This window comes from Myxocyprinus asiaticus, chromosome 31, assembly GCF_019703515.2.
Source record: "Myxocyprinus asiaticus isolate MX2 ecotype Aquarium Trade chromosome 31, UBuf_Myxa_2, whole genome shotgun sequence".
Lineage (NCBI taxonomy): Eukaryota > Metazoa > Chordata > Actinopteri > Cypriniformes > Catostomidae > Myxocyprinus > Myxocyprinus asiaticus.
Genome location: NC_059374.1, coordinates 3,086,710 through 3,112,982, shown reverse-complemented (window position 1 = coordinate 3,112,982; position 26,273 = coordinate 3,086,710).

Genomic DNA, 26,273 nt, shown 5'->3' with positions numbered 1-26,273 from the left:
AGGCTGAGGAGCACACGACACTCTAGAAACAATAACAAAAGCTGCATGCTCTCATAAGCAGGCAAAACATCAGATTGGCATAAGTGCACATCGCCAAGACAATGAGGCGGTATACACTCATGCCAATCGTTAAACACGACAAGAACAGACACTTGAGAGTTCGGCCACAGGCACACCCGACACCTTACCGAAGTGACCGAACCTCAGTACAAACATGAAGACAGCTCACGACCCGGGCACACGGACGCGATATACAGACATGAAGACAGACAAGAATTGACAGGAGTGCATGCAGCCAAAATGACACAAGCACAATGCACCCACGTCAATAACAGACAGAAGAGTGTGTGGCAGGGAATATAACAAAAGCTGCATGCTCATATAGAGACAGACATGGGTGGATAATGCCACGGCCCCATCAGACCAAAACCCAGACTGACAGAGAGACAGGACCATGGACACTGGCATTGACGGGGGAGCAGCCTTTGTGGCTGTGAGTTCAGGCAGTGACTGTGGAACAGCCTTTGTGGCTGTGAGAATAGGAAGGGACAGGGGAGCGACCTCTGTGGTTGTGAGCGCTGGCAGCAACAGCAGGACTAGAGTGTGACATTTCGTGACAAGTTTTCTTCAATTATTTGCACTAAGTCCCGGTCAGTTCTCTTCTGTCTGTCAAGTAGCCTGAAAAAACCATACCGCACAACTTACCACGTGCCCCATTAAGAGCTAGAACCCCCTAATCGTGACCACGAGGAGGTTATCCCATGTGACTACCCTCCCTAGCAACCGGGCCAATTTGGTTGCTTAAGACACCTGGCAGGAGTCACTCAGCATGCCCTAGATTCGAACTTGAGACTCCAGGGATGGTAGTCAGCGTCAATACTCGCTGAGCTACCCAGGCCCAGAGAAAAAGTATATTTAATAGCATGTACAGCATGAAGCTGCATACTGAATGATTCTAAACAGTCACAAACTGTATTGTAGCCTGAACTACTACTAATTATAACTCCCTAAATTTCTCATCAAAATGGCTGTGCCAGCTCTTAAGTTGAAAAATAAGGTGGATCAAATTCTTAATACAATACTTATAGTTCAATACATTTATATTTCTGAAGTGCAGCTGTTAATATGAATATGTAATTCTTTTTCTTGCTTTTAAGTGAATATTTAGAGGGGGACAGGTCAATGACATGCAGACATGAATACAGTTGCAATATCTCTGTTATCTCCTTGGTTGACAAAGCAGTTATAGTGCAGTTGAGGCTGACAAGGTACCCTGCCAAACTATTCACTACCTCCCATCCAGGAACACCCCTTGAATCACATTGACCATCCTGAAAAATATAATAAAACAACACAATTACATTCTTCTGTGACAGGTTTCTTGCACTCTTGTGGAGGAAGCTGGGGCCAGTTGAACAGTCAATGTAAATCTTTTATTTTCCACTTTTCAGCTAACATAAAACAGTTTGCTTTCCAGCATAATGGAATGCACACACAGTCAGCTTTGTGTGTCTCTCTCTCTCTCCCGGTGGTCTGGACTGTCCCCTTTTTATCCCTCAGCTCTCCCTGCAATACCCAAAAGGCTGTTAGAGATAATTTCCAACAGGTGTCAATCCTTACCTTCATGCGATGGAGCCACTGGAGCAGGGCTTGGTCCAAATAGAGAGTAAGGGAAATTAGAGGGTTCGTGGAAATTTGTCCATTCATTCTGATTGCCATTGAGCGAATAGTTGCTGCGATGGACCAGGTTCATGTACCGCCATGAGCCATCAGGATTAGACGCCAAATGGACATTTTCACTTTTTCAAGATAATCTTTGAAGGACTCCTTTTAATGGGCAAATGGACCAAATTAGGGGGTGACATCAAGCTGCAGGTGGTCTCCCAACTGACCACTGAGACCCCCAGTGTCCCACGGAACCACTATTTGTCCCCTAACCAACTATTTCTCCCAAGTGATCCCTTAGACCCCCTGACCACCTGGGCCATGCCCCCCGAGTCCCACAGAACCATTATTTGTCCCCTAACCAACTATTTCTCCCAAGTGACCCTTGAGACCCCCTGACCACCCGGGCCATGCCCCCCGAGTCCCACGGAATCACTATTTTTCCCTTAACCAACTATTTCTCCAAAATGACCCCTGAGACCCCCTGACCACCCAGGCCATGCTCCCAGAGTCCCACTGATCCACTATTTGTCCCCTAACCAACTATTTTCCCCAAATAGATATTTACACTGTGTCATCACGGGCCACATGTTTGGTGCCCACTGTGTCAACCCATATTTCTTAAAAAGGCTATTTTGAAGTTTGAAAAACATCACAGGAGACGTCTGCCCTCTATTTGGTTGCTTAGAAGACATGGCTGGAGTCACTCAGCACACCCTGGCATTCGAACTAGCGAAATAGCGAACTCCAGGGGTGGTAGCCAGGCTTTTCCCAGTTTTTGAATATTCAGACGTTTTGCTGGACATTTTAGTCAGAGGCACGGCTGCGTTGTTTAAACGCGCTATGAGATGCAGGCGAGGGAGACGAGCAGGTGCGCTGGTAAGGCTCCGTCAGCACGGCTTTCGAACAACGCTGCCGAGCATTCATCTAGCGAATCTCTGCACTCTTCCTAACAAAACGGAGGAACTACATCTTCTCACCCGTACAAACAAGGACTTTTCAAACTCTGCTGCCTTGTGCTTCACAGAAACCTGGCTGAGTGAAGCCATTCCGGACAACATGTTACATCTGCCGGGCTTTCAGCTGTTCAGAGCGGATCGCATCGCAGAGTTAACGGGGAAAACGAGAGGCGGTGGAACATGCTTTTACATCAATGAAAGTTGGTGTACAGATGTAACAACTTTAAAGAGGATGTGCTGTCCTAATTTGGAAGTGCTCTTTATTAACTGTAAGCCTTTCTACTCGCCACGGGAGTTTTCCTCGTTTATTCTGGTGAGTGTGTATATCGCGCCAAATGTGTGTGTGAACACAGCGCTGCAACAGCTGACTGATCAAATCACAGACACAGAACAACAATACCCAGATTTTAACAAAGCAAATTTCACACGTGAACTGCCCAAATACAAACAGCACATTACATGCCCCACCAGAGACAGAAATATACTGGATCACTGCTACACAACAATAAAGGATGCATATCGCTCTGTCCCTAGAGCAGCTTTGGGACTCTCTGATCACTGTCTGGTTCTTCTTCTTCCAACCTACAGGCAGAAATTAAAATCAACCAAGCCAGTAGTAAGAACTGTAAAGAGATGGACCAATGAAGCAGAGCGGGAACTACAAGCCTGCTTTGATTGCATGGATTGGAGTGTTTTTGAGGCTGCAGCCACAGACCTGGACGAGCTCACAGATACTGTTACATCATATATCAGTTTCTGTGAGGATATGTGCATTCCTACTTGGACTTATTTAAAGTTCAACAACAACAAACCGTGTGACCCCAAGAGTACTTCCCAATCACTGAGGAACACAGCTTTTTAATATGTTGTTTCTGAGGGCCAGATGATGAAGCATTCGAAGCCCCAAGTCTTTGCACCAATTTTAAGGCCGTCCATGAAACTGTTATGGAATTACATTGGTTTAATGGGCAAGTGTGACATCTTGAAAGGAGGGTTCGGAGGGTTGCAGGACCTTTAAATTTGAGATCCTCAACCGTCAGCGGCTCCTAAATCAGGTCCTCAGGGTATCCGCGGGTCCTTAAAGTCTTAAATTTACTTTTTAAAATTAAAGGCCATAAAAAGTCTTAAATATCGTAAATAAATTACAAGAAGTCTTAAATTTCGTTTACTGAGGTATTAAATTTCAGGGCATGAATAGAGGAGACGCTTAAAACAGCAGAATCTGCGTGAGTCAAAATCATCTCTCTCATGCATCTGTCATTAAGCAGCCGACGCTTGAGTTGTGTGAGCATGTGCACGGAAGCACGTTTTTACTGAACTTACGATGTTACACATGTATAAACCTTCATAAGCCCGTTAATCCGAAATGCAAATGGCGTTATTTTGCGTCTCTTACACTGTCGCTCCTGCTTATAATTGACAAAGTGGTCAACGTTACAATTTGCAAGCATGCAAGATTGGATCGTCTTTTGACGCCTTTCAAATTGTTGCCCTTCCTTATTTTACACTACCTTTGACAATAATTGTAAAGCTAACAGAACTACTCAGCTGCAGAGTTACACCTGTTATATCTCTCATCTCCATCTCTCTAGATCTAGGGCTGCCAACGCAATTGACACTGTTCTCACGCTCTCACGCCACACGTCCCTTTTCTCATGCAGTGATAACGTCGCAGAGCAAAGAGGACACTGACAGCGCACGGACAGACAAAACAGAGCAGCCTGCATGATGCTGTGAGTTATTCAGACCAATCAGGGGAAAAGCAGCAGCACAGCGTCTCTCCCTCTCCTTCTCTTAAATAATTTAATCTGTTACCATTTTCAATGCATCTTGTCAACTTTAAACGGCCAATTTTAAGGTAACTAATGAGTTTTTATTTGAGATATTTCACTCAAAAATTTTAATTGTCATCACTTACCTTCATGCTGTTGCAAACCTGCATGACTTTCTTATTTGAGTGGATATCACAAGGAGATATCAGGGAGTTTCAGTCACCATTCACTTTCACTGAATGATAATAAGATGCAGTGACAGTGAATTGAGACTGAGACTAAAAGTTTTGCTTAACATCTCCTTTTTTGTTCCATGGCAGAGAGAAATTCATTCAGACTCAAGGGTGACCAGTGATGACAGAAATTTAATTTTTAAATGAACTGCCCTTTAACTACTTGTTAAAGGTATCTGCCAAGAAAAAATACAGGTGCATCTCAATAAATTAGAATGTCGTGGAAAAGTTCATTTATTTCAGTAATTCAAACTCAAATTGTGAAACTCGTGTATTAAATAAATTCAGTGCACACAGACTGAAGTAGTTTAAGTCTTTGGTTCTTTTAATTGTGATGATTTTGGCTCACATTTAACAAAAACCCACCAATTCACTATCTCAAAAAATTAGAATACATCATAAGACCAATAAAAAAAAACATTTTTAGTGAATTGTTGGCCTTCTGGAAAGTATGTTAATTTACTGTATATGTACTCAATACTTGGTAGGGGCTCCTTTTGCTTTAATTACTGCCTCAATTCGGCGTGGCATGGAGGTGATCAGTTTGTGGCACTGCTGAGGTGGTATGGAAGCCCAGGTTTCTTTGACAGTGGCCTTCAGCTCATCTGCATTTTTTGGTCTCTTGTTTCTCATTTTCCTCTTGACAATACCCCATAGATTCTCTATGGGGTTCAGGGCCGGTGAGTTTGTTGGCCAGTCAAGCACACCAACACCATGGTCATTTAACCAACTTCTGGTGCTTTTGGCAGTGTGGGCAGGTACCAAATCCTGCTGGAAAATGAAATCAGCATCTTTAAAAAGCTGGTCAGCAGAAGGAAGCATGAAGTGCTTCAAAATTTCTTGGTAAACGGGTGCAGTGACTTTGGTTTTCAAAAAACACAATGGATCAACACCAGCAGATGACATTGCACCCCAAATCATCACAGACTGTGGAAACTTAACACTGGACTTCAAGCAACTTGGGCTATGAGCTTCTCCACCCTTCCTCCAGACTCTAGGACCTTGGTTTCCAAATGAAATACAAAACTTGCTCTCATCTGAAAAGAGGACTTTGGAACACTGGGCAACAGTCCAGTCCTTCTTCTCCTTAGCCCAGGTAAGACGCCTCTGACGTTGTCTGTGGTTCAGGAGTGGCTTAACAAGAGGAATACGACAACTGTAGCCAAATTCCTTGACACGTCTGTGTGTGGTGGCTCTTGATGCCTTGATCCCAGCCTCAGTCCATTCCTTGTGAAGTTCACCCAAATTCTTGAATCGATTTTGCTTGACAATCATAAGGCTGCGGTTCTCTCAGTTGGTTGTGCATCTTTTTCTTCCACACTTTTTCCTTCCACTCAACTTTCTGTTAACATGCTTGGATACAGCACTCTGTGAATAGCCAGCTTCTTTGGCAATGAATGTTTGTGGCTTACCCTCCTTGTGAAGGGTGTCAGTGATTGTCTTCTGGACAACTGTCAGATCAGCAGTCTTCCCCATGATTGTGTAGCCTAGTGAACCAAACTGAGAGACCATTTTGAAGGCTCAGGAAACCTTTGCAGGTGTTTTGAGTTGATTAGCTGATTGGCATGTCACCATATTCTAATTTTTTGAGATAGTGAATTGGTGGGTTTCTGTTAAATGTGAGCCAAAATCATCACAATTAAAAGAACCAAAGACTTAAACTACTTCAGTCTGTGTGCATTGAATTTATTTAATACACGAGTTTCACAATTTGAGTTGAATTACTGAAATAAATTAACTTTTCCACAACATTCTAATTTATTGAGATGCACCTGTATATAAATGTTATTCAGCACATGCTAGACCTTATTCACAGCAGTGGTATCTTTGTTTGGATCGTTCCATGTACAAAACATTGAAAAAATATCTTTCAAGGACACTCAATAGACAAAAATCTCCAGACAACATGAGTTGTGGAAAATCAGATGGGATATTGGAGCTTTTTACAGATTTACACCATGCATGCATTGAAGAAATGGTAAGTCTATCCCTCACAGCCTCGTTTCCATTCCTATTAAAAATCAAACATGGTGCTACTGTGAGTAAAGTCTATAGACCAATCCTTTTATTTACAAAAATGTCAGCGCATGCGCAGTAAGTGGTGACTGTTGTGTTAGATTTGACAGATTAGAGGATTAAACGAAAGTATGACACAAAACCATCATAAATACAAACATATTCTTAGCGATACAATTACTATAATGATGAGTTAATAACAAACTTGTAATCATGTCCGCTATAAATTTATGCTGCAAAGTTGTGAGTTGAAATGATCTCCTCAGTCCAGTCAGCTCTGTTGAGGATCTTGAATCCACAGAAGTCAACTAGAGCCCTCGGAATAATTTTGGAATAATAAATCCAATAAAAGTTTATTTTTTGTGCATGGTTTTTGCCACCACTTCCGAGTTTGACATAAGTGGTGACATTGCCAAAGCATTGGTCTAATGTGTCAAGTCTTGCTAGAAAGCAAATGACTACAGAGAAGGGTCACAATATGGGCTACATGCATTCTTAATGAATTCATTTAGAGTTTTAATGTTGTATTAACTTATTAACACATAAATGCACAATAAAATATATATAAAAAAAGAACATGTCCAGAGACATTCAAGTAGCTTCAGTGGTTTTGTATTTACCAGCAAATTATTTTATTTTATTTTATTTATTTATTTATTTATTTTTTTGGCGAAAGTGGTCTTACATTTTTCTTTTATTTGGCCTTAAAAAGTCTTAAATTTCATTCCTTCGAACCTGCAGATACCCTGGTCCTAGAACTGAGTGAATTGTCCACGAACCTAGTATTGAGTCTCCATAGAATAAATTGCTTTTGGATGCTTTCATTTTTTAAGCAAAATATGCATATTTATGAGTTGTGAATTGCATAAACATGTTGTATTGTGTATGCTGTGTGCTGACAAGGGGATTTTATCAATACAATTAAAAGGGGTTATGAAATGCATTTTCAAATCTTTATATTATGTTTTTCAAGGTTAGATTATGAAGTTAGCGAAGTTTTTTGCACCAATACAGTTGAAATATTTGTAAAAATGATCTTTTTCCATCCTCATTTTCAGTCTCTGTCAAAAACACTCAGTTTAAAGGGACATTAGCTCTTTCAGAAATGGAAGTAAACACCCACTGCTGTGATTGGCTAACTTCACTGCACCAAATCCACGCCCTCTCTCAGGCCATGTGTGACGTGTTTTGATGCTCAAGATGGCCAGCGTTGTAATTGATCCATATATGTTTGAGGCAGAAGAAAATGAACCAGCGCAACCATAATGATTGCAACAATCTATTTCAGCTTGGTAATTTAAATAAAAAAATAAAAAATAAAAAATTGTAAATCTACAAAATCCATATGGACTGCTACACTTAATAGGTGTATCTGTGAAAATTGTGCCATTGTGTGCATATATATATATATATATATATAAAATATTTTTTTTCCATAAACAGATACACATTATGTAAACACATTTCAATATGACCATTTTTACCATATTGTCCTTCCAAATAGATTGTAAGAAGGATCAAGCAGGCACCTGTCCCTCCAAACTGTATGACCCATCACCCTGGCCTAGAACCTGTTTTTTGAAATGTTTATTCTCTTCAGAATGCACTCAACATTTACAGAGCTGATTATGGTTCTTTGAGGCTCAGAGGAATAGAACAGTAAGAAATCAAGGAAAATACTATGTAACATCTGATGTTATAATAATTACCTAAACTTTTAGGAGCTATGTGACATATCTGAAAAAGTGGCATTTCTAAATAGCAACAGACTGCCACGTTGAACTGTACAGAAAATGCATTTACAAATTAACAATGAAAACTTGTCATAAAGCATGTACAATATAATCTCAATACATATATGCAACATTATAAAAAAGCATTCATAGAAATGACAATTAAAATATTCTTTCTCTGAATGTTGTTCAGGTGTTACAGACATCTGGCATACAGGAGCTTTGTCAGCTGGTGATGGGGCTATCTGGGCAGGAAGGTCAGGATGGTCATCCCTTCATGTGCTATCCTGCATATACGGAGGGAGTTTCCTGATGCCGCAGACCACTACGTGGGATTTTTCTGCTGCTCCTTCCATTTGTAGACAATAGCTGGCTCCAGGTGCCTGCTGGCATGTCCTCTAAATGTACTGTGTGTGAACATTTGTACATGCATTGCCTTAAACACCTAAAATCAATTAAAGAATCTCCATAATAAAAATAGGAATATAGTATCTTTGGTTATTGTGGAAAATAGTTTTGCAATATGAAAACTTAGATGAGTATAAGCAATATTTTCGGACTTTATACAAACGATCTAGGAATATAAAGTGGCATTTAAATGACACAGATAAACACTTAATACCTTTGCTTCTGAAATGACTCCTTTGTAATGTTGGGTACGAGGAGTGGAAGAGGAAACGCAGGAGTAGATTCTTTCAATCATTTAATTATAATCAGAGGAGTAGAACAATCGCTGGATTGGAACAAACTATAAATCTCAACATCAAAACTTAACACAACGTAACACTTCAAAGACTGACAAAGGAGTGGGCAAAAGGAACTAATGAGGGAATGGAATACAGGTGAGGATAATAAGAAACAGAGGGAAGAAAGTGAGGGAGACAGACTGTGACATCTGTAGAGTTCCAAAGGATAGCTGCTTGCCCACTGTTTTGTGACTTTCCGGGTCTGTTTGTATCCCTACGCGCTTAAATACAGGAATGCAATGTGATGTACTCTGAAAGGATATACAACATGCCAGAAAATTAATAATTCCTCCAAAAACACTTTGCACACATTTAATGAAACTATTTAAGATTAATCAACTGGATAAGCAACAAAAACGTAACCACATATCTATATATGTATTTCTTTATTAAAAGACAATGACAGTACAACACTAGTTACACATTGTGTCAAGAGATTATAACAGCAACGGGAACAAACTACACCGTAATATATTCAACTTGACTATGCTTTCTTCACACAATATAATAATATTCAACTCAAGAAAATATTGCTAATCCGTGTATGTACTGATTTGATTAGCAGCATGCTAATAATGATACACTTGGTCTCTTAATAACATTAAACGCTGGCTTGACATTTTTTACAAACACACTTAAAGATTATAAATAAATGTACTTACCGGCGTTGCCTCTGAGGACAAAATACTTGGGACTGCCATATCTTTCAATACAAGATATTTGTAAAAACCAGCAGCATGTTGAGAAAAATTCAGAAAAGAGTCCATTGTGAAATGAGACAAACAAACGAAAATGTTGTCGTTCAATCGTTCTGGCACATTGTCAAAAATAAACTTCAGCCATGCATTTCTAATGCTCTGATGTTTTGGAAGGCAATGCACAGTTTCACTGAACAATGTCTCACATTCTTACTCAACATCTCACTCTCACAGCAGTATCGCTCTTATGTTTGATGGACAGGCGTGAGCTGTTAAGAACACACCTGCTTGATTTACATACGCATGTTAAGGGTCGTGTACAGAATAATTCTGATGTCAAAATTGGGGTGATCTCAAATCCTGGCATTTTAGAAGGGTGGAAAACAAATATTCATATTTTAAAATGGGGATTTAACTCTGAGGTATGAAACTTGCAGTATGTTTTTATTTTAGAGTAACCTCTTATATGTGAAAATATCAAAGACATTTAGATTTTCCATTTCATGACCCCTTTAACACTGGCCAGATAGGCAAGTTGTAGGTTGAGTTGCATTCCCGAATGATTTTCTTTTGCAAAAGCTTGATGAGGTTCCCTTGGATCAACTTATAGGCAGCCAGGGGGATTTTGTACTGGCATACAAATGTGGGTGGTGCATTTGAATCAGTGGGAATGCGAACGGTGTGGTGGTCGGTGACCCCACAGTCATGGGAATCTCATGAGAAGATTGACTGGAAATCATGAAAGAGTTTCTGAAGTGTGTTTCTCTGATCCTCTGTCATTAAAGCATCTGCTTTGGCAAGATGCTCATTGACCTTGGCCTCAAGTCAACGTAGGGTTCCTCTTGTGAAGAACAGGTTCTGTCATCACCAGGGGTTGTGTCTCCAGGTTGAGTCACAAGAGAGTATATGACCATGTCACCTCTGGTTACCAGGGTAGCGCTGCAGATTGGTTTGTCTTGTAGCACTTCATGGTGGGCCACTGTGATCATTTTGGTTAGGAAGGTGGACAGGACCCCATCCAGGTTGTCATCCCTGGCTAGTGATATAGGTAATTCTCTAACCACTGGCAGTGTCAGTTCAAAACCATGAAACAAGTTATTGACCAACATCCCTAGCGAATGCCATGCCATCACCTGAATCAGGACATGTGTCAGGTTCTGAACCAACAAGTAGGTTAAGCGGTGGCTCAACTCAAGTAGGGGCTTGCTGCAGACGGTCAGACTGAGTTCCCAGAAGGGGGGCAAGGGTTGGATGAACGCCTATGGGCCAGGAATCTTCTTTCCTTTAGAGATCACCAGGTAGATGGGAACACCTACTGTTCGCACGGGATAGTCATATCTACCTCACTAGCAACCTGGTACGCCTGGGGAATGGTCTGGCCGGATATCATGTGTTCTACCTCAATGGTCAGAGAATGCCTTTCGACCCGGGCTTGGGACCACAGAACCTGGTTGACTGTGTCCAACTGAGTGCCTAGTCTGACCAGAAGGTCTGCCCCCATGAAGAACGGGGGTTGGAGTTGAGGGACTACACTCACAAAATGCATAACCTGCCTTTTCCCAATCTGTACGGAGAGGGCGCATACCCCAGTCACTTTGAGGAGACTTTATGGTCACCCTGCCAAAAGGATGCGGTGACTTTGTGGTGTGAAGAATGGAGGAGGACTGTGTCGACACAACTCATCGTATAGGTCCAGGCTCATAGTGGTCTTTTCTGACCAGAGCTACAAGCGCTTCTGGTATCACTATACCATTGAAGTGCACACCTCCCACTATGTGGGGGCTGTACAGGGTTAAGTTCGTGTTCTTCAGTGAACAAAGGAAAGACTCATGGTCATGAAATGAGTTTTAACTATCAATCTGCAGGTGGCATAGAAGGATCAGTGCCAGGGTCAGGCTCTGGAGGAGGCATGATCATTGGTAGGGGTCCTCTGGACTCCTGGATGATGGCGACTTGACCATCTGAAGCTGGCGAACTGTTTTCTGGACAAAGTGGCCTTGGTGTGTCAACCTGAGCCCACAAGTGTCCATGACCACAGTCAATGAGCAGAGCCGGTCCATCCAGTAGGTCCTGGCTAATTAACAATGGTTCCATATTAATGGGACATATGCAAATGGAGTGTATCAGCATCATCCCTTGAAAGGTAATGTCGATCCATGACCTGTTTTGTGATAGACGACCTCTCTTGCGTGTAGCTTGTGATGCTTACGTTGCAGGTCTCGATCTGTAATGGTTTGCGGAGGGAGAGCGTTGCCTAATTCACCTCTCCGAAGGTGTTGGAACCCATCAGACTTATTTCGGAACCAGTGTCGAGTAGTGTGTGGGAGCTGATACACCTCCCTACCACTACTGATGTGTATATGCGTCGGCGTTGCCCTTACGGCCCAGATCACCCAAGAAGGTCAGAAAAGGAGGGTGTGGTGTGTTAGGAGTGACTGTTTTGGGGAGCAACTTGGCCTCCCCTGTTCCCCTTTCCCAACCTATAAAGTCAACTTTGGCGTTAACAGGAGGGGGTACTTAGTCTAGTCATGCTGACAGGGGGTCAGCGCAATGTTCCTTTGAGGAGTTTGGTGGCCCCAGTGAACAACGGAGCATGTCAAGCATCAGGCATCTCCTGATTATACCCTCCATTTCCTGTTTCAAACCTTGTCCTCCGGGGGGATTTGAAACCTTGTCTTCCCATTCACCTTCTTGTTTGGGTTTCCATTCGAACCGTACCTTTCCTTTCAGCCGGCGAGCGTTTGGCCTGGCGTGATCCTGGGGGTGTGTCTGGTCACCATCCCCCTGGTTCAGTTTCCCAACCTGCTGGCGAGGTGGTTGGCACCCCCTTGGGTCCTGTTCTAATGTTCACCTTAACACGAGGTATCTCGTTGCCTTCAAGCGCTAGGTTGTGTTTTCTGAGGCTTGGATCCCCAGGACTCTGGCATCGACTTCGTGCCCTCGAGCAGGGACGTCTCCCATGCCAATTGTGCGTACCTTCTGATTAACTGCATGGCAGGGTTGCCTGTTCTGCAGTGCATCATGACGTCATATCACATACTCTCGTGGAGGTTGTGAAGGAAGAGAGACTTGAAAGCCCGTTCCTCCTCCTGACCTGGTGCGTTATGTCCTTGGAAGTATACCTGTTCTCAGGCATCTTTAATACTCACGCAGTGGCTCATGCCTCTGATGGTGAAAGTGCGTAGGGTAGTTGAGTCTTCGTCAGTATATGGTGAATACTCTTCACATATGGCTTTACACAGAGCTGAGTAGCGGATTCGGGTACCAGATGGTAATGTTTCCATGAACACATGAACACTCCTCATTGTGGTCTTCCATATGAGCTTGAGTTTTTCAAGCGATGAAGCATGAGGTAAGTCAACAAGGCAGCACTCAATTAATGTTTAAATCTCGACTACTCAGGTCTGAGTGCTCTGTCACTTGCGAGAGACTTGAGTTGTCGAGTGTGCAAGCCTTGGTGTCGGTATGACCGCAGGTCGTCTGAGTCACCTCCATAGTCACTCAGATCATTATAGCGATGAGGATGACTTCTTCCCCTCTGTGTTGGAGATGGAGTCCTGTCTACGAGTGGGGGTGGGCCCCATGTTGCCTGGCTAATGGGGTCCTCGAGTCTCTTACAACACTATGGGCCTGGAAGTAATTTTCCATCCTTTGTGGTGTGGAATCAGTATTGTCGAAACGCAAGGTGGCATGACTAAAAATGGACTGAGGGGGGCAACCGGAAGGAGGGTCACCTGCATCCAACCAGCGGGCCACTGGAGGAGCTTGAAAGGCGTCTAGGAGGACGAAGTCAGAGACTGTAACACTAGGGGCAACTCGGCTCCTAGCGTGTGTCCCTGGGTTCCCTAGGGGCACATTTCTACTGGTTGTGCTAAAGAGGGGACCCTCTTCGATGTCAAATGTGGTGCTGTGCATTTCCTGGATGGCCAGGTCAGCAGCTGCACTTACCTGATCTGACTCTGCTCTTAGCTAGGCAATTTTGAGCTGCCTGCACAGGGTTTCATTTACCTCCTGCATATGGGCATTGTCTTCCTGTGTCCAGACTCTCTCAGATTGGGTGTGTCTAACTTCTTGGCGCAGGCTGTGATTTTCCCTCTGCACCGCTTGGTAGCTGTTCTGCAGCTGGGTGAGCTGGGCCTGGTGCTCTGCGGTTTGCAGTTGGGTTCTGCTACGATGAAGAAGGAAAATTTGTCCCACAAGGTCCGGGATTGTGTGCTCTGGGTTCCTGACCGGGCTGTTGACATAATCAACTAGTTCCTGCAATGCTTCATCACAACGAATAACATCGTAGCCGTTGAGGTTATCTCTCTCCTCTACGGAGAGACGGAGGACAGCGGCAACCACATCTTGCAGCTGGGTCATCTGTCCTCTGAGGAGCTTCAGCTCCGGCCATGTGAGGCGACTGGCGACTGTGGTAATGTTAAGTTCATGGGCAATGGAGGAGTCAGGAGACAACAAACAATAGCGTGTTTAGTTTCACTTTAGTTTCACACACACAAAGGAAATGGCTCTTAGTGGCCAACTCAAAATAGCACTTTGAATGAATAGTCTCTGGCTTTAGTTGTGGGTTTTTCCTCCTACTACCGCTGCTCTGGGCCACTCTCTCTCTCCTCCTCTGATGCTCTGATGAGCATTATCAGGTTTCCCTCTGCCATCACTATAATGAGATACAGGTGTTAGAGTAATTACAGCCCAGGTGACAAGCCTTACCACTTTCCCTCTCCCACAGACAGACACATGACCACAACCCCCCATGCCACAGCAACTCATTTTACCAGGGCAGTAAAAATGCTTGTGACACAGTGGCTCTGATAGCTTGTTGTGATACAGTTGCTATAATGCTGACACGAACGCACAGGTGAGAGACTTCGACCTGTGGCTTACGGGTTACTGTTATGTAATGTGCGAATTTCACTGCGACCTCTCCTTGGTGGACGTTAATAAGGTGACCTGACACCTCTCTTAACATCTAGGCGAAAGCGTTAGGAGTTATATAACAACAACAGCAGGCTTGGAGCAGACTATTGTAAACTTACCAACCCCTAATAAACTCTAAGAGCACATTCACACCACAATGGCTTATGCTTGGCAAGTCGTGAGATAAGTCAATTGTCAAACAGATCCAAACCTTGAACTAATGATTAAGTTATTGCTTTGGATTCTTATGCATACACACTGTGACAAAACTGGAATGTAGGACACCTCACACAGGGCATCATTAATGTTGGGGTTTCGTTCAGGAGCGGGTTTGGTTTTTAGCAATAATTAATAATTATCAAAGATAATAAGGGACTAATAACCAGACAGTATAGCAGTCTCAATATAGGATTGTTCTCTTAGAAAAGTCGACACCTGGAGAACATCGACATTCAAAAAGGGAACAATGAAGTCTTGAATCCGAGCACTGACATCCCCTACCAGCCCTTGGCACAGGTGCATGCAGAACAATACCAAAACACTTCTCTTTAAAGTATAACAAAGTTTATTGATGCAGTAATATCAATTAATAATAAATACAATGCAGCCAATAAACTTCCGACTTCCAACTACAAACTAAACAGTAACGTGATTAGATATGGTAATAGATAAGCCTATAATACATGAGAGTAGGGCAGATGTGTGTGAATGGGTGTATGTGTGTGTGTGTATGTGTGTGTGTGTGTGTGTGTGTGTAAGGAGAGAAGGTGTGCACAAACTGGTGGGCGTGGCTCCATGGAGAGTGTGTCACCTGAGGTTTCTGGCCATTGAATGTGGCTGCGAATGTGGGCAGAGAGACTGGTTAATGGCATCTGCCCGTTTAACACATGTCTCCATTGGTACGATAACTTAGGGACAAAGCTGGGCTCAATTGCCAAGTGTATCTGTTCGCCAAATGTGTGTGCAGGTATGTTTGTGAGGGGACGTGTGTGTTTGTGGTTAGTACTAGAGAGAGAGAACAGGGTGATGGCACCGAAGCATGGGAGAAATGGCAACCGTTAGTTTTATCACTCAGAGACAAGGTGAATGGCTCGTAATCCGTCCGCCGCTGTCTTTGGTTCTTTAATGGATAAACTCAGTGTGCCAGTTTCACCTGCGATGGCGGGAATGCACAAACAGCCCAACATGTTTGGACGACAACACAGCAAATCTCATTCGTGGTAAAAGTAAGTTACAGTAATACCTTGAGTATTATTAGTAGCAATGAGCGGACTCGACGGTCCGTAAACTGTACAAGCAATAACCTTGATACACAAGAATAACACACTATAATAACACAAGAATAACACACTATAATAATCTATCTCTGCCCAGATGTAAACCTCTTACTTGAGTCGCGTGAAGATGCGGGTAGAATGTGTGTTCGTCTGTCGTTTGACTGCCACTCTGTTCCTTGAGGCCATTTCCTTGCTCTGTCGGTGGTTGATTCTCTCTTTCTTTCCGTTAATCTCCACTTGGTTGCACCATCTGAATGTCTGAGTGTTCTTAGGTGCCAGACTCAAGGATCTTTTTACATGAGAAGGTTCAGAGTTTTCTGGTCTCCAAATGGAGGCCTGGGTTCACATCCCACTTCTGACAGGACAAGTTTACCAAGTGGCATGAATTTAATTGCAGTACTGGTTACGATTACCCTCTTTCCACCCATAAATCTCCAATGATAGCGTTGATCAAGAAGAGTCTTTGGTTTTGAATGGCCAAGTGGTCTAAGGTGCCAGACTCAAGGGTCTTTGAAGCTTCTTATGTAAAGGGTATTCTGGTCTCCAATTGGAGGAATGGGTTTGAATCCCACTTCCGACAGGAAGCATTTACCAAGTGGCATGAAAGTCTAGTAGAACTTGATGAAATAACAGAAAATATAAACACAGTCTTCTCTAGCACTTTAGTGTCGCCCCCTTTCAATTAAAGAAAATTAAAGAAAAAAGCCTTACACCATGGTACAATGATCACACTCATACTCTCAAGAAAGCAGCTCGGAAAATGGAGCGTAAGTGGAAGAATACAAAATTAGAGGTATTTCACGTTGCATGGAAGGATAGTGTCTGTAGCTACAGACAGGCACAAAAAGCTGCCAGGTCAGTATATTTTAGCAAACTTATAGAAAATAACCACAACAGTCCTAGGTGTTTATTCAGTACTGTGGCTAAATTGGTTTGGAATAAACCTCAACTGAACCAGATATTCCATTGCAGCACAATAGTAATGACTTCATGAATTTCTTTACTGATAAAATTGAAATAATCAGAAATAAAATTGGAATTATGCAATCATCTGTCAAAGTACCTCAGAAAACAGTGTCTCATAATTTTCCTCATGTGCAACTTCAATCCTTCGCTGTCATAGGTCATGAAGAGCTAACAAAATTTATCAAAACATCAAAAGCCACAACATGTATGTTAGATCCAATACCAGCTAAGCTCTTAAAAGAGGTATTCCTTGTAATCAGGGTTGGGAGGGTTACTTTTGAAATGTATTCCACAACATATTACAGAATACATGCTTTAAAATGTCATTTGTAATGTATTTCGTTAGATTACTCATAGTCAGTAATGTATTCTAAATACTTTGGATTACTTCTTCAGCACTGATAGATTTTTTTCACTTGTTTTGACTATAAAAACTCTGCCAGTACAGTAAGACAAAATCCACATGTTAAAAATACATTCTCTGAAAAACCTAAATATCTTATACAGTGTTGTTTCTAAAACAAGATTAATCTAATTGATCTTGTTTTAAGGATTTTTAGATATGTTTACAGGAAAACAATAACAAAATTATTATCAAGTATACGATTTTTGCCCTAATATCAAAAGTCTTACTAGAAAAAAAGAAATTATGATCCAACATGAATATTCTTGATAAAAAAGTATGATCGTGCCTGGTAACGTGCATGTAAAATGGTTAGAAATAGCATTTTAGCTTAGCATAAAGCTGACAATTTACACAAGGTTTATTTCTATTTCTTCTGCTCCAAACTTACTTCAAACTTACTTCTCTGTCTGCTCGTATGAATGTAACACATCATAAGAAAGTGTTTCACTGCTGTTCAAATGCACTTTGCATTGCATCATTTATATGTATAAATGTTTTCCATCTGAATGGACTAAATATTAAATGAAACAAATGACAATAAAAAAAATTTAAATCTTTCTCCCATAATCTCTTGATAGAAATTAAAGCTTCATCCCCCAGACTCTGAACTAGCAGGGAATAATACACTGACGCCTCATGACCTTTTCCAAATACAGCTCCCAGAGTGTCTGCCGCTTTAGGGGGGTGTGTGCTACTCCCAAAAATAGTACAGAGCAGGTGGTGCAACTGTAAATACCTAAAAAACTGAGATCTGGGAATTGCAAAATGTTGAACCAAATTATCAAAGGATCTCAACAATCCACTCTCATATAGGTCACTGAGCATATTAACCTCCCTCACAATCCACTCTGATCAGCAGAAAGGGGACTTATTAATACATAATTTTGGGTTCAGCCATATGCTCAAAGCAACATTTAAATAAATGTTCGAATTAAACACTCTGGACACTTTTGTCCATACCCAGCGCAAATGCGAGATAACGGGGTGTGACTTAACTTCTCCGGTTAGTTTGATAGAGAGGCTTTGTAATGGCGAAATAGGGGCAAGAAATTCCTGTTCAATACAAAACCAGGGACGGCTCTCTCAGGTAGAAGCAACCAATGAGCCCAAATATCTGAGACCGAACGCATAATAATAAAACAAAATTTTGGGTAAGCCTAGCCCACCTTTATCAATTGGCCTATGTAACTTATTAAAATGTAATCTATGACGCATACCATTCCAAATGAAGGATTTCGCTATGCTATCAAATTGCTTGAAATAAGAGAGGGGGACATCTACAGGGAGAGACTGAAGCAGGTAATTGAATTTTGGAATACAATTCATTTTAATAACATTAACCTTCCCAATCATTGATAAATGTAATGAAGCCCACCTGTCCACATCGCTCAAAAACCTTTCTATTAAAGGGTCAAAAGTAACTCTAAATCACACAAATTTGCTAGTAATAAAATGCCCAAATACTTAATGCCCTGTTTGGGCCACTGGAAGGTGCCTGGTTGAAACTATCAGAGCCAAAGCTTCAGATTTAGACCAACTGGCTCTGTATCCTGAGAATTTAGAAAAGGAATTAATAATCCTGTGGCGGCAAGGCGTAGATCTAATGGGGTCAGATACGAATAACAAAATATCATCTGTGTAAAGCAAAAGCTTATGTGCCACACCTCTCGCCATCACCCCTGGAAAATCATCCTCCTTTCTTATCGCAGCTGCTAATGGTCCCAGGGCAAGACAGAACAATAATGGGGAAAGAGGGCAACCCTGTCGAGTGCCCCTATCCAGAGTAAGATAATCTGAAATTAATCCATTTGTTTGTACCACTGCTAAATTGTGACTGTATTTTACATTTTGTTAGTGTAAAGCATTTTGGTCAACATGTGTTGTTTATAAATGTGCTATGCAAATAAATGTGATTGATCCTTTCATGCAACAAAACTATTATGACTTTTTAGAAAAACTTTAGACATGTTTTCACATTGTCCTTTTTTAATATAACTTCACTGGTTAGTCTTCATGTATTAATGCATGATTAGACATTTACTTTTATTCTACAGTGTAATGCATGTAAAACTTTTTGCATTAGGTACTGTGGGTCAGCTCTGCCTCCTGACCTGACCTCTTCTGGACCTGTGATAACTGTTCTGTTTGTGGTGTTGCTGACAGTGGCTTTTATGCATCATATAAGGCCATATTTCTTTCAGAAGTGAGAAGCGCATTGTTACACTCAGCTTTTATTATCTGAAATTCATAATGTTTCAAAGACTGCTAGTTGTTAAGGCTTCACTGCATAATGTGTTTGTACTTTTAAGGAACATGTAGTCCATCACAGTTTGCCTGTAGCAGTGGGGAGTGTCTGCACCAGGACTGACTGTGTTATGGATGGAGTGACTGCACAGATGGTGCAGATGAGCAGGACTGCATTAAGTCTGCTTACCCTACTGTCAGAGAGAATGCTTCAATGCAACATCAAATTAAAAGAACTTTTTATTCTTTGGAGTCTGGCTTGAGGTTATATTTCTTGCAGTGTCACTCTATTAATTCTCTTCTACTTTACACATTTTTTCAACCAGTTAAATTGATAGATGATTAAAAAATGTACCTAGATGTGTAGAAATAAAGTTAAATGAAGTACAGATAGAGTAGGGTCAATTTTATGCATATAAAGAATAAACAGCAAATCTAAATTTAAAGTCAACAAAATCGACTCTATTTACTTTCTTAAAGAGATAGTTCTCCTATTTACTCACCCTTATGCCATCCCAGATGTGTATGACTTTCTTTCTTTTACTGAACGCAAACAAAGAATTTTAGAGGAATATTTCAGCTCTGTCGGTCCGTACAATGCAAGTGAATGGTGGCCAAAACTTTGAAGCTCCAAAAAGCATATAAAGGCAGCATTAAAGTAATCCATATGACTCCAGTGGTTTAATCCATGTTTTCTGAAGCAATCTAATCAGTTTTGGGTGAGAACAAACCAAAATATAACTTCTTTTTCACTGTATATCATGACAGCACTCATGATATACCGTCTCCTTGGTGATCATGATTTCAAGCTCGATTACATTTCCTAGCGCTATCTAGCGCTCTGCAAATGTGTCAAGCACTCGGAAGTGTAATCGAGCTTGAAATCATGACTGTGCCTAGAGACTGCAATAGCAAGATGTCTGTCCTCAACCAAAACCAACTGGATAGCTTCAGAAGAATTATTATTCCACTGGAGTTGTATGGAATACTTTTATGCTGACTTTATCTCCATTTTGGAGCTTTAAAGTTTTGGACTCCATTCACTTGCCTTTTTTATCTCAGCTAAATCTTGTGAGCCGATCCAGGTTGAGATGTGCCGAGGCTTGAGCTATAATCTTAATTCCTTCCCAAACATCTGGCTGTCTATTTCTGATCGGAGGGAGGCTGCGTCTATTCTGCACAAGTACTGGGTGAGAAAGTCTGTTGAGTAATAGAGTTATGTTAAACAAACTTTGAAGTACTTTGAACTAAGGATGCACCGATCCGATACCTGGATGGGGTATCAGTCCGACGAGCCCGATCCAAATCCGATACTGTGTGTTAGTCATGTTCGTTACTGTCAAGCTCCAAAAATGACATAAAAGAACCATAAAAACACCATTAAAGCAGTTCATATGACTCGTGCATTTTATTCAAAGCCACTTGGAGACGTGCGATAGCTCTGTGAATAACAAAAGGCTGTGTTTAATGTGTAAATACATAGTATGCACAGTGCCAGCGTGTTAGTGAATGGTGCTGCTCCGTAGACACAAACGCACAGGCTAGTGATGCACTCGCGGCTATTTTTAGCCTTCACAGAGGTGCGCAATATTTGAGCGCTACTCAAGAACAGCATCTCAGATGTAGAAGCTCAATAGAACGGCACCGGAGGTTTTTTAGAATTAAACTACTGTAAACTTGCCTACAAACAGACACATACAGGAATTCCTGGAGAGTTCAGAATGTCAAAATAAAAGCGTGATAGTTTAAAAAGTGCAAGATTTAAATATATTACTGTTGTATTTAAAATTCAAATTAAAAGTCAATAATAATAATATTAATAACAATTTATTATTATTATTATTATTATTATTGTCATCATTAGTATTTGTTTACAAGTTATAACAATATTTAAGTTCAATGGGTTCCAAAAAATAACTGTGTGAATGAAAATTGGACTGATGTCTTACAACTAAATTGAACAAAAAAGAGATCTGAATCCTTTAAATTCCTGATACAAGTTGAAACATTTTTGGAAAAAAAAAAAAAAAAAAAACACTGTCTTTTCTTCTGAAGACTTGAAGACTGGAATTACTGTTAATTTTGCTGCTACATTATCCAGTATTCTAGTTAACAAAGTGTTTCTTAATAAGCTATACATTTATATTGAAATAATGTGCAGTTAGAGGTTTGTGTTTCTTTACATATTAAAGAGCACACCCAATTAGTTCCACACAATAATGTAAAGATATTCTAAACTGATTATGCAAAAAAACAACACTGGTATCAGCTTGGGATCGGTATCATCATCGGACATTTTAAAGCATGATACTGAGATTTCCGATATCGGAATCAGAAGAGAAAAATTGGTATCGGTGTATCCCTACATTCCTGTTAGCACGAGTCTACGCACTGGCCGGGTATATACGTGATCATTCCACAAACTGTCCAGTTTTGGGTCATTATCCAGAGGTAATTGACTAATACTATTCAGACAAGTTGGTGCCTGCATACATTTATCTGAATAATAGTTTTGTTTAGTCCCCCTAGATCTGCATACACTTAATTAAAATAACACTACTCTCAGCCTGAAGGAGTGACTAATGCTATCTGGACAGGCTGACCAACACTACTGTATCCAGATAGTACTTTTAATTAGTCTCCATAGTTTCCTATATACACTTTGCCAGAATAATGTTAACAGTAATCAGAGGTAAAATCGACCAACATTTTATCAAATCAAATCAAATCAAATCCCTTTATTGTCACTCAACCGTATACACAAGAGCAACAGTGGGTGAAAATCTTGGGTGCGGTTCCAAGCAACATAGCAGTAAAAAAAAAACAAAAAAAACAATAATAATAATATACAATATACAGTATACACAAAGTAAGAAGACAGTATACAATAAAAATACACTGTACAGATGTAATCAGTGGAAATAAATATGAAGTGTTGTGTTGACATTCAGCTTTTGGTTGATGGTCAGTTGCCAGTGTGTTATTAAGAGAAGTATAAAATGTGAGTCCAGTCTGAGGCTAATAAAGTGCAGTGCTGATATATGTATTGTAAGCGATCAAGAGTTCAAAAGTCTGATTGCTTGGGGGCAGAAGCTGTCATGAAGTCGGCTGGTGCGGGTCCTGATGCTGCGATACCGCCTACCTGATGGTAGCAGTGAGAACAGCCAGCAGGTGTACCTAATAAAGTTGCAGACGATTGTATATATATATATATATATATATATATATATACAATTAAATTATGAATTTAGTTTTGTTAAAAATTACTCAATTCAATTTGATGGAAATTTCTGAAATTGAAATGCTTAAATCTTAAAAATAGTCTAAAAACATTTAGTAACATAATACTGTAGATTTTCAAGGATGCTTGAAAATATTTACGTTTTCAAGCATAACCACCACCCAAACCATGCAAAAGCATGGGCTACCAGTGTCTTCTGCAACATCCTTTTGCCCTTACTAATCAGTAACCGGCTAATGGATTACTTGCACAGCTGCTTCCGTGTTCTGCTTAGTGTGGCTCAGGTATTTCTAGCAACAACTTTCAGCTCACCTACATGCAAAGATTTATCCATGGCAGATTTTTTCTAATTTACTGATGATATTTCATAACCGATTAGCTTCACCAATAATTAGGTTCCACAATACAACGATTGCAAATGACTTTACTTTTGTTATATGTCCCATATGGAGTTGATTTATAAATAAATAACCCATTCTCTTACTCTGACCAGTCTTTAAGAATCACACAGGACAGAATGAAGCAGTTTAAGGGCTCTATTTTCGTGAGCGCACTAGGCGCAGCGCAAATGACATCATATCCCATATTCGTGAGAGTACTAATTGAAGTGCAATTTCCGTGCCAGGGCAAAGCGCAAGTGGCCGTGGATGGGAGTGCTTGTGCTATCTGTGGGTGTATGCACACAAACTGTGGGTGAATTGTATGTTAATGAAGTGGCACAAAGCGCATTTTGCCATTTTCCTGAGAAATAGGTCATTGCGCTAAAACGTTTGAGAAGCATGTTTAATCTCAGCTCAAAGTCTAAAATAAATTCCTGCATTTGCAGTTTGGGGATTCCACCAGCAGATGATATCAAAGAGCTATCAATCACTTTTAAAACCATCATTTGTGTCAGTAGATCAATAATAGGTCTAATAGTAATAAGTTATTTTGTATAGCACCTTTCTGAAACTCAAGGACACTGTACAGACTTTAAACAAAATGGAGAAACATATACCAAATATACATTATAAAACAATGAACAGTGGGAGCAGCAAAGCCTCAAGCATCCCTTAACACCGACAAGACCGCAGGTGAGACAGGCCAATAGAGAACATGCATCACAGTCCGGAGGAAACACTTCCTTTGTAGTATTTCACCGCTAAACACCTCTGCACTGGAATTATTGCAGACAAAACAGGAGAGAGTTCACGGCAAGGGCACAAAAGAACATAACGCATACAGCCCTTCTACACTACCAAATTCTTATTGTTACAAACCACACAGCTCAAGGTAGAGTAACATGAAAGGAAGGCCACACCTGGGTATAACTGAACAAAAATAAAGTTGTTTATTATAAAAATAAAATAGCATAATAATCCAACAAAAAAGCAGATCCAGGTGCTGGTGAGAGGAGGTAACAACTCTGGGGAGAAGGGCCTTTTTATAAGTCTGCTCAATCCAGAACTCATCAGGTAACTCATTGCACCTGTTTCCAGACTCCACTCTGGAAAAGAGACAACGCCTTCTGCTGGACAAAAATAGCATCAACACCCAGGGCTGTAACATTATGGATGGGCTGTCTTCATTTATATTCCATGTGGCTTGATAGGCAATGGAACATATAATAGGACGCAGATGGTGCAAAAACCGGAGAAGAAACTCTGAATTAAATTGCACTTGACCCACCCTATTAGCGTTTTGCACTTGCAACTTCACCATAACATATGGAGTTAATTAACAGAGGTTTGGGAGGAGCATGTTAATTTTAATCTGACAAATCACAGCCCACGAGCAGGAGTGTATAAACCGCTGCTTACCTGCTTCCTGTGACAACTCTCCTGACATCCCACCTCCACCACATCTCCACCTATTCTCTAGATCCATTATCTAAATAAGTAAAGTCCGGTGGGGTAATCAGGACTCGAGTTGAGCCTCGAGCTCCGAGCCCTCCAGTATAAGGACAGCAAGCCAAATACGTTTACTGCTTCAACACAAGATTACATTAACATACGAACTACTGAATTGCACCTAGAATTAGCGCATGCTTGCACGAAAATATCAAAACTTCATGGCCATGCCCACTGACTTTGGGCATATGACGTCTTAAATACGTTAACTGTGCTAAAATATATTTAACAGCATTAAACATTTAATTAATGTCAAACATGATAACTCGTTATCTTTAGCAGCTCTACAACTTTATACATATAGCTATGCAAAACATAGGCATTTACATTTCAACATAAAGCAATACTTATCAATGAAACAATGGCACGAACATCAATTTAATAAAAACATATGGAGCATTGCAGATGAAATGGTTAAAATGCCCTTGGAGTGTTTACTGTTCTTTGCTTTCTTAAATTGGCTTGAGTTGAATTAAAGCTTTGAAAAGTTTTGAAGATGCTGTATACAGTAATGTTCAGAATATTTCTTCACCTGTCCCTGAAAACAACTTAAAAAACTTTTTTTAACACTTATTTTATGAGTTTTTGAAACTAGGCAGCTACTGCACATTGTAAACTGCACATTGTAAACACATATAACAGGAAACTAGTGAGCCGAATTATTTTAAAGGGGAAGTATGTCATGAAGCTCAGTGCAAGTAGTCCTTTAGGGCTTAGAGGCAAGTAAGAAAGAGCAATGAAACGCACGTATCCTAGCGATGCTCAAAAATGAAAAAATGAAAAAACGTTTCTTTTTTTTTTCCTTAAAAATGAAACGTCTGATGAGGAAGACCTAGACAGGTCACCCGCTGAACAAGCTGCACCTGTTGCCACGTTTGCCAATGGTAATGATAACATTTACCCCAAGACCCCACTGCAAGATCCACTCTCACGAAAATCGAGAGTTCATGGCAAATTTGCCACAAACTTACCTGAGAATTTAATAGAATTGAGAACAAGGATCACTATTTCAGTAATATGATCCAAAATTAGCTCATTGCATTAGATGGAGAGAAAACATGCACTTCTTCAGAAAGTCAAGAAGGCCAAGTCTGTAATAATAACTGACTCTGGTGCATTGCATTGTTAATTGTGAGCTGTTAGTGGGAACAAACATTGCAGAGCTCATTGTTGGGTTTGTCAATGTGAATGACATCATTTTTCCTAAAAACTGATGTCCACTTATGTGGACAGCGGGACTAAGTTGTGAAATTTTAAATAATACCAAGCTATAGACAGTCAGATTTTTTTAATCAAATTGTTTATTATGTTTCTAGGAGTGTTGGTTATTCATGTTTTTGAGACGTTACAGAAATTAGCCTAAATAATTCTGATTCAAAGTAATGTCCAGCATCATCCAATCACTGCTAACTATGTTAAAATAAAATGATACATTATAAATTCTGAATCTATGTACTGATTATCATTGTCCCATGTCTGTCAAACATGTTGAGTTGATCCAAACATCATCT